We start from the raw sequence: 7981 nt of genomic DNA, 5'->3' as shown, positions 1-7981 counted from the left end.
CGTAATATATACGCATCTAAATAATACTAGGTTCACATATAAGTAGATTATCCTCATTTTCGAGCTTAACACCCTAATCTGTAATTATAACAAGAGATTAGCCATATAAAATTCGTCCCTTGTTAATCTGTAATTATAAAATAATCTCAGATTTAACCGATAACTTTTCGGTGTCCATCCTAGTTTTATCGATTGTTTTTGCGAAAAAGAGAAGAAATGCCAAAATGTAAAAGTAAACAAAAATGTACGCCAGCAAGTAAAAGAGGTTTGTTAAGGTACTTTTAATAATTGTTAAGTTAAAATATATTAATATTGCTTAGTATAGCAGAAAAACGTGATCACGGTGGCACAGAGAAGAAACATAACTTTTCCTTGAGATGTGAGAATAACAAGCACAACAAATTTGACGGCTAATAATCTGAGATTTGCCTGTGTAAACGGGGTGATTAAAAAACGAGCTTTGCATGAGATAATATTGATATGTGAACATAGTTTAAGAGACTGGACACGGCTGTTTGTCAAAAGCATACGAGAGCATATTTTGATATATCGATATTTGTACCCCATTTCTATTTCAAACAACTTGGCTGTTGAAAGACGTAAAGTTTAGCACGCTAATGCAAGGATGTCCAAAGAAGAGGATAAATTCGACGGATTGCTATTAGCTATAGCGGAAAAACATACAGACGGGATACCTCAGGTGAAATTAAGTTATATGTACATATATAAGTCTAAAATTTTGTTAATGTTTTTGTTTTAGTTCTTAAACACGATTGCCAGTTTCTTACGTCGGAAGACAGATTTTTTTACTGGAGCTTCTCAGACACAATGGGAAAAGTTGCTTTTAAGTGTTTTCCATAAGCAGTCTAGTTTAGCAATCGCGACTTCTAATGAACTGAAGGAAACATCTATTGATATGGATATCACAAAGAAAAGGCTTAACAAAGACAACAGGTATTGCAAAAATTAATAATAATGCTCGCAGTGACTATTTGCAGGGATAATTTTCCTATACGGAACCAGGCTTTCGAAAAAATTAAAAATGAGGTGGTGTAGAGCGGGTCCCCCTGCGAATTTTTATTACAAATTTTCATTATCTATCGAAGTGTTGATTTTATAAAATAAAAAACGCTGTAAAAACAGGAGGGTTATTATATTCAACATACATGCAAGCAATAAAAGTGTATACCGTGATTGGGTTGGCTTTAGATTGGTAACCCCGGAGTACGGAATAAAGGAAAATATGTGAGGTAGAGGAGGGTCTAATAGGGCTTGTTCGAGTTGCAATCACAACCGCAGTGTTGCGCGAGTTATTAAAGTATCACGTCCTGTGTGAATTTCTAGCAATGTATTATCAGTTGGGCAGTTGCAACAATGTTGCTATTTTTCATCAGGATGGCAGTATGCCGCTTTTATTACGTGCCTCGAACAGGCCCATAGCTGTCTGTATGAAGTTTCAAAGCGCGAAGCCTTATAGTTTTTAAGGAATTTGTTGTTAAACTGTAAATTTAACAAACTTGTATGACACTATTTCAGAATATGTAATGCACTTTCCACTAAATTTACCCGTTATTTGCACTCAATATATGTGCAGTTAGAGTGTGCACGACCAAACAAATAAATACTTTTGTTATTATCTAGGTGGGCTTTCAACCCCCAAAATTGGTCAAAGGAAATTGGAAAGGGGGTACCATTAGACGCGTCTAGACCCCAATAACAAGAATCAGAAAGCGGAAATTAATTTTTTTACCCGATCAAAAGTTATTAACAAAGAACTTTTCCACAATAGCACTTTTTTATTCACTTACTACACTAACACAAACGCACAAAATGCCCATATTTCTTTATACATACAACAACAATACTTCATTTTAGTCATATATGTCAAAATATCGCTAAATATATCACTAAAAACTTATATATTTTATTAATTAAAATGTAAACAATTTTGGTGTGCTCAACGAAAACTCACCTGCTGATGAAATAAATATTGAATATGTTTACACGGAGTACAAACTGTTATGTGGGATAATTAATTGTGGAAATAACTAAACAGATAAAATTCTCATTATATATCGAAGTATCGATAGGATATCGCGCGATTTTTTATTACAAATTGTCATATATCGAAGTATACGAAGGCTTTCTACCCCTAAAGTTGATCTAAATTTATAAAAGGGGGTACCATTAGATGCGTCTAGACCCCAGTAACAAGAATCCGAAAGCGGAAATTAACTTTTTACCCGATCAAATGTTATTAAGAAAAAACTTTATCACAATAGTACCTTTTTTATTCACTTATCACACACACACAAACGCACAAATCGCCCCTATTTCACCATACATACAACAACAATACTTCATTTTAGCCACATATGTCAAAATATCGCTAAATACATCACTAAAAACTTATATATTTTATTTATTATTATGTCAAACCACTTTTGTGAGAGTAACTTGCTCTATCTCTCAGTCAGAAGTTGCAGGTTTTAGTCCGAAGTTTTTCTTCCTGCAAGTTCATGAAAAGTGTCAAATGATAGGCAGGGTTGCATTTGTAAACAAAAACAGAACCTTAAGCGCCATGGAAACAATCAAATAAATACGTCAAGCTTTGCATATGTATGAGATTGGCCCGCAAACGTTCAAATGAACTCGTCAATTAAACAAACAATTTATTTTTCTTGTCCGCGCACTTGCTCACCACGACGATCAGAAGGCAAGTGCGCTTGTTTTTTGTCAAGCATAACGCACGGTTGATAAAGATATTTGATCGTCTCCATGGCACTTTACATTAAAAAAAAATCGTAGTAGTTACAGGAAAAGTGGTTTTTCGCGTTCCAGGTGACCTTTATTGTTTCGCTCTCGCTACTCCCTTTCTAGAGAGTAATTTTTTTTTTTATTTGACAGTTTTACAGGTTTTTACACGAAGTTATCTGGAACGCAACGAATGCAATGCAACCTTGTTTCAGAATTTGGAATTGGTATGGGGTGGTATTACGATTATGGAAGTTTAGTTATTTTCTTGGAAAGAAAAATATATATTTAATTTATTTATTTATTTATTGCAGTCATATGAAACAGACGTTCCTTACAGACTAGTGATAAAAATTAGGTACTTTAGACGATACGTGTAAAACATAAAGCACACTACAGTTTCGAGATCAATGATAAAATAAATAAACTTTTTGGAAGAGAGAAATCCAGTTCGATAGAATTCGAGATCGTGTTGAATTCGTTTAAAGCTCTTGAGATAGGAGCATTAATGGTATACTCCGTTTTACGATTTCCTCCATAAAACGGCAGAGGATTGCGAAGATTCCTTAGAGGAACATTGAAGTTGACCTGCTCTAGGAGCGTAGGGCAATCGATCACACCATTTATTAAGTTAAACGTAAAAGTTAGAGATAGCAAAGATCTTCTGGCTTCCAGAGATTTAAGGTCTATTAATAGCAAACGAGACTTATACGATGGAATGCAGCTAAGATTTCTGAGGGCAAATTTAAGAAAAACCTTTTGAACCCTTTCAATCCTATTAATTAGGTTTGAGTGGTATGGCCTCCAGATAAAAGAAGCTTATTCTAACTTAGAACGAACAAAAGATGTGTATAACAATTTAAGTGTATAGGGGTCAGAGAACATTGAACTTTGACGCCTGAGAAAACCAAGTACAGCGTAAGATTTAGAAATGATGTGACTGATATGACTGTTAAAAGACCAATTAGAGCTGAAAATTACACCAAGGTCTTTGATTTCTTTTTGAAGTTGAGTTTGAGAGAATGCATAAGACGTCGAAAGAATACTGTGACTTTTGGACAAAGTAACTTGAAAACATTTTTTAATATTCAGAGAAAGGCGAGAGCTGAGACACCAACTGTGTAGAATATTAATCTCGGACTGAAGTCTAAGCGCATCATGCGAATTTTCAATCACAGCAAAAATTTTCAAATCGTCAGCATACAGCCAAAAATTAGCAATTGAAAAACAAGAACTCACATCATTTATAAATAATACAAAGAGTAAGGGACCTAAAATGCTACCTTGAGGAACCCCCGATAAGGCAATGAAAGATTCCGAAGAATAACCATTAACAGAGACCACACAGCGCCTATCCGACAAATAAGATTTGAGCCATTGCAAAAATACTGAGTGGAAACCCAGTGAGGCTAGCTTAGTTACCAACATACTATGCGAAACTCTATCAAATGCTTTAGCAAGATCAGTGTAAATGCAGTCGACTTGGAAACCGTTCGAGATAGCTGCAATACAATACTCACTAAAGACGCCTAGATTAGTAACCGTAGATCGGTTGGGGACGAAACCATGTTGATTGGGTGAGACTAGACTTTTTGTTGCGAAATACATTTTCTCCTTGACGATAACTTCAAAAAGTTTGGAAATTGTTGAAAGTTTCGAAATGGGTCTGTAATTACAGACATCACTTTTGTTGGCACTTTTAAGAATAGGGGTAATTGAAGTCAATTTCAATTCATCATAGAAAATACCGGAGGCTAGAGACCTATTGAAAATAATAATTTAAAGGAGAGATCAAAGCAGGGCACTTCTTTATAAACTTTGAAGAGAGCCCATCAATATCTTGTTTTGCAGAAGCTGATAGATTTAAAACGCCATTAGCAATATCGTCAGATGAAAGTCTAAGGGAGCCAAAATTAGTAGAACTCACACTAGCAGAGAAACTAGAATCTACAGTAGGGTTATCATCTACAAAATGAGATCAAAAAATGCAGCAAATAGATTTGCAACTTCAGCTGGAGTGGAGGCACATTTATCTTCAAAAAATACAGCTGAGGGAATACTAGAGTTGTTCTTCTTAGACTTAATAAAATGTCAGAACGCTTTCGGATCTTCTTTGGTATTGGATTCAATGCCTAAGATATAATTTCTGTAGAAGAATTTATTCAAGCAGTTGAACTTTTTAAGATGGACCTGATATTTTTCAAAGAAAAACTAAGTCACGATTATACCACGGTAATTTATAGGAATGAATTAAAACAAAAATCAGAAATTACAGATTTGAAAGTAGCGAAGCATTTAGCTACATCGGGGCAAGAGAGTAAGCTTTCCCAATTTAATTCACCCAGTAATCTATCTAACTTGGGATAATCGCAGGCTGCATAATTAAACTTAGGTTTGTCACCAGCATTGAACGACGGGAATACATAAAATTCAAATTTTAGTAAGAGAGGAACATGATGCATATTAGATGGAGTGATCGGATTGTGGCAAACTTCGATGTTACACTTAATGTTATCACTAATAAATATGAGGTCAAGAATTCTATCCAACTTGTTAACAAAATTATTGATTTTTAATAAAGTAAGGCTTAAGAGGCTATATATAAAGTACACTTCACGGGACGCATTGACATTAATTGGCGAGAGACCAGCATTGGAAAAAGATGTGGACCAAGATACATTACAAAGATTAAAATCGCCTAACACACAAAGGTCGTCATCTCCTAGCTTATTTAATAAAGCATTGTTCACTTAAAATCGGTACGCGTTCCAGCAATTCCTGTACGGCAATTGTTTGAATGTATTAAAAAGTTGCAATGCAGATCGTTAGACAATAGATCTACCATTATGAGGTTGAAATTTCATAGTACTGGCTTTTAATTTGACAGTTTTATTCGCGTTGGAAGTGGCTGCTCAAAAAATAACGTTGAGCAAATCTGTTGAAAATCCGACACTCTCGAGATCAAAAATTAAATTAAAATGAAATATACCAAAAACTTCTAATTTTCCTCAAAAAATCAATGAATGGATTCCTTCTGCTTAAACTAACAGAGTAAGCTAATCATCAAAAAAAATCATTTCGCACCAGCTTAAGGATAAGGCTCTTTACCTCAATTATAAAAAAAAAAATCGGCTTATCAGAAGAAGATCGCGCGAGAGAATTGGAAAACGATTATCCACAGTTCAGCGAATGGAAGCTATGGCAAGACTTAAACATTATCGAGTTATAATATATATAATTCTGTTAGATTAAATTAATTTTATAACAAAAACCTCACCCGTTTACTTCAATCCAATGTTCACACCAAATGCGGTATTTTTTTAGTAATGACTAAAAAACATGTTTAAAACTTGACTTCGGTCAACTCCCACGTTAAAAGTTTTAAGCTAAAAAGAAACAGGGTGATATCCTCTTAAAACTAAATTTATAGAAGTTGACACAGTTGTCAAAGGGATATGAAATGACGAGAGAATCGAAACAGTATCATTAAAACTCGATCAGACTCCACAATGGGTCATATGATCCCAGAAATATGCTGGAAGGAGCACTTGCACAAAGTGTTAAGCCATTGTATCTTTTACTTTATACCTTCAGTAAAGTTTTGGTTGGTTTTAATGAAAATTAATTATTCACAGGTAACTCTAAATCGGTTTGAAGCCAAAGATATGAATAAAGTTCTGGAACTCATCAATTTACGAATATGTCCTATTTACGTCAAATCGAAAAATACACGGTATTTATTCAAAACAAAATTACTAGAGATGCGCGAACTATTAAAAAACATAGACTAAAGATAGTTTAGTGGAACAAGTTGACTACTCAAGTCTCTAGAACGGGTGTTCAGAAAAATTTTATCATTATCAAAGAAATTCTCTGTTATTTGTTTATCCAAGCAAAATATGAAACTTTCGCTAATATCTATCTATAGCGGAATTCGTCCCAATATTTTAATATATTAAATATTATTTTCTGAAAACCTGTTAAAAAGATATAACCCATTTTATGCGTACCGATTTTGAGTGAACAATGCTTTACTAAAGACATTATGTTGTCAGCATGCGCTTTATAAAGATTATAATTACTATTAGGCGGGATATAAGAAACAATCAAAAACAGAGGGTCATGACTAGGTGAGGCACTGATGCGAACACAAAGCTGATCCAAAAGGGAATCATCATTTTCAAGCGAGACAGAACGAATGAAATTTACGGTGAATCGCAATAAGAACTCCGCCGCCTCTCAGACAACCAGTCTTAGTTGCATCTCTGTCCTTCCTAAAGACATTATAAATGTTTGAATCAAAAAATTTCTCATCAAAGAAATCCGCATTTAGCCATTACTCAACAATAACAAAAACATCGAAGTCCCTTTGCGAGCTAATAGAGCGTACTGCTGCTGATTTAGTTCGAAGGCCAGAAATATTCTGAAAATAAACCTTCAAAGAGCTATAATTATATTTCTGCCTATTAACATTTAAATGTGCATTACAACGAAACTTATTAATATCCAATACTACGGGATCAGGCGCATCCGAGGACAAATGAACTAATTCGGATGAGTTTGTTTTGTCCCTCTGTGAAAAAAACGGAACGGCCGAACAGAAACATTAGCTGGCCACAACTCTGGTCTCATTAGATTTTCTCAATCGAACTCGCTGACGCCAAGCTTAAAATTGACATAGGATAGAGAATCCAGTCTCGACTCTTTTTTGACTAACGTATAGCAGGATAAGTGCCGCTTATCAATGCCAGCGTGTCTCGCCACATAATCAACAATATTGCCACAGGAGACGGTTGGCACGAAAGATGAAAGGTGCAACCACTTAAAGCGGGCAGCCACGCCAAGATCACTACAATCATTTGATCCCACCACGCGAGTTCGCTTTTGGATGTGCTTTTTCTTTTTACTCTCAGCACTTAGGCACTTCCGCGCCCGTAGCGTTAACAGCATCAGATTCAGCACTAACACCACCGGTATATGTTGTGAAACAGGTGGCAAACCAACAGAAGAAATATTGTTCACAATTACAGGAGCGAGTAAAGATGAATTAGCAGCAACAGAAGCATTAGCAGTGCACGGTGTTGATGGCTTCGCGGTGGTAGTAGTACCCTCAGTATATCCAGTAAACAAACTTAGCTATTTTTTTTATCGCCAAGTTTGGTCCCCATAAAGGACTAGTGTTGCAAGCAACGCTTTTACGGCAATTAGGGTGTTGTGCAGCTATTTA

The 7981-nt window shown here is 35.2% G+C and overlaps 1 protein-coding gene across 1 annotated transcript in view; it reads left to right on the top strand.

Annotated features, from left to right (window-relative positions):
• Positions 1-499: 499 nt before the first annotated feature.
• LOC118749182 overlaps positions 500-7981 on the top strand; it is a 473359-nt gene continuing 465877 nt past the window's right edge. The window contains exons 1-2 of the mRNA XM_036483959.1: positions 500-700; positions 761-954. The gene's annotated coding sequence lies outside the window, so the exon portion shown is untranslated. The remainder of the gene's footprint in view (positions 701-760; positions 955-7981) is intronic.

Source organism: Rhagoletis pomonella, unplaced genomic scaffold, assembly GCF_013731165.1.
Source record: "Rhagoletis pomonella isolate Grant_MI unplaced genomic scaffold, Rhpom_1.0 Rhpom_scaffold_00014, whole genome shotgun sequence".
NCBI classification, from domain to species: domain Eukaryota; kingdom Metazoa; phylum Arthropoda; class Insecta; order Diptera; family Tephritidae; genus Rhagoletis; species Rhagoletis pomonella.
Note: the sequence above shows the minus strand (reverse complement) of the source record. Positions and strands in the feature narration are given on the sequence as shown.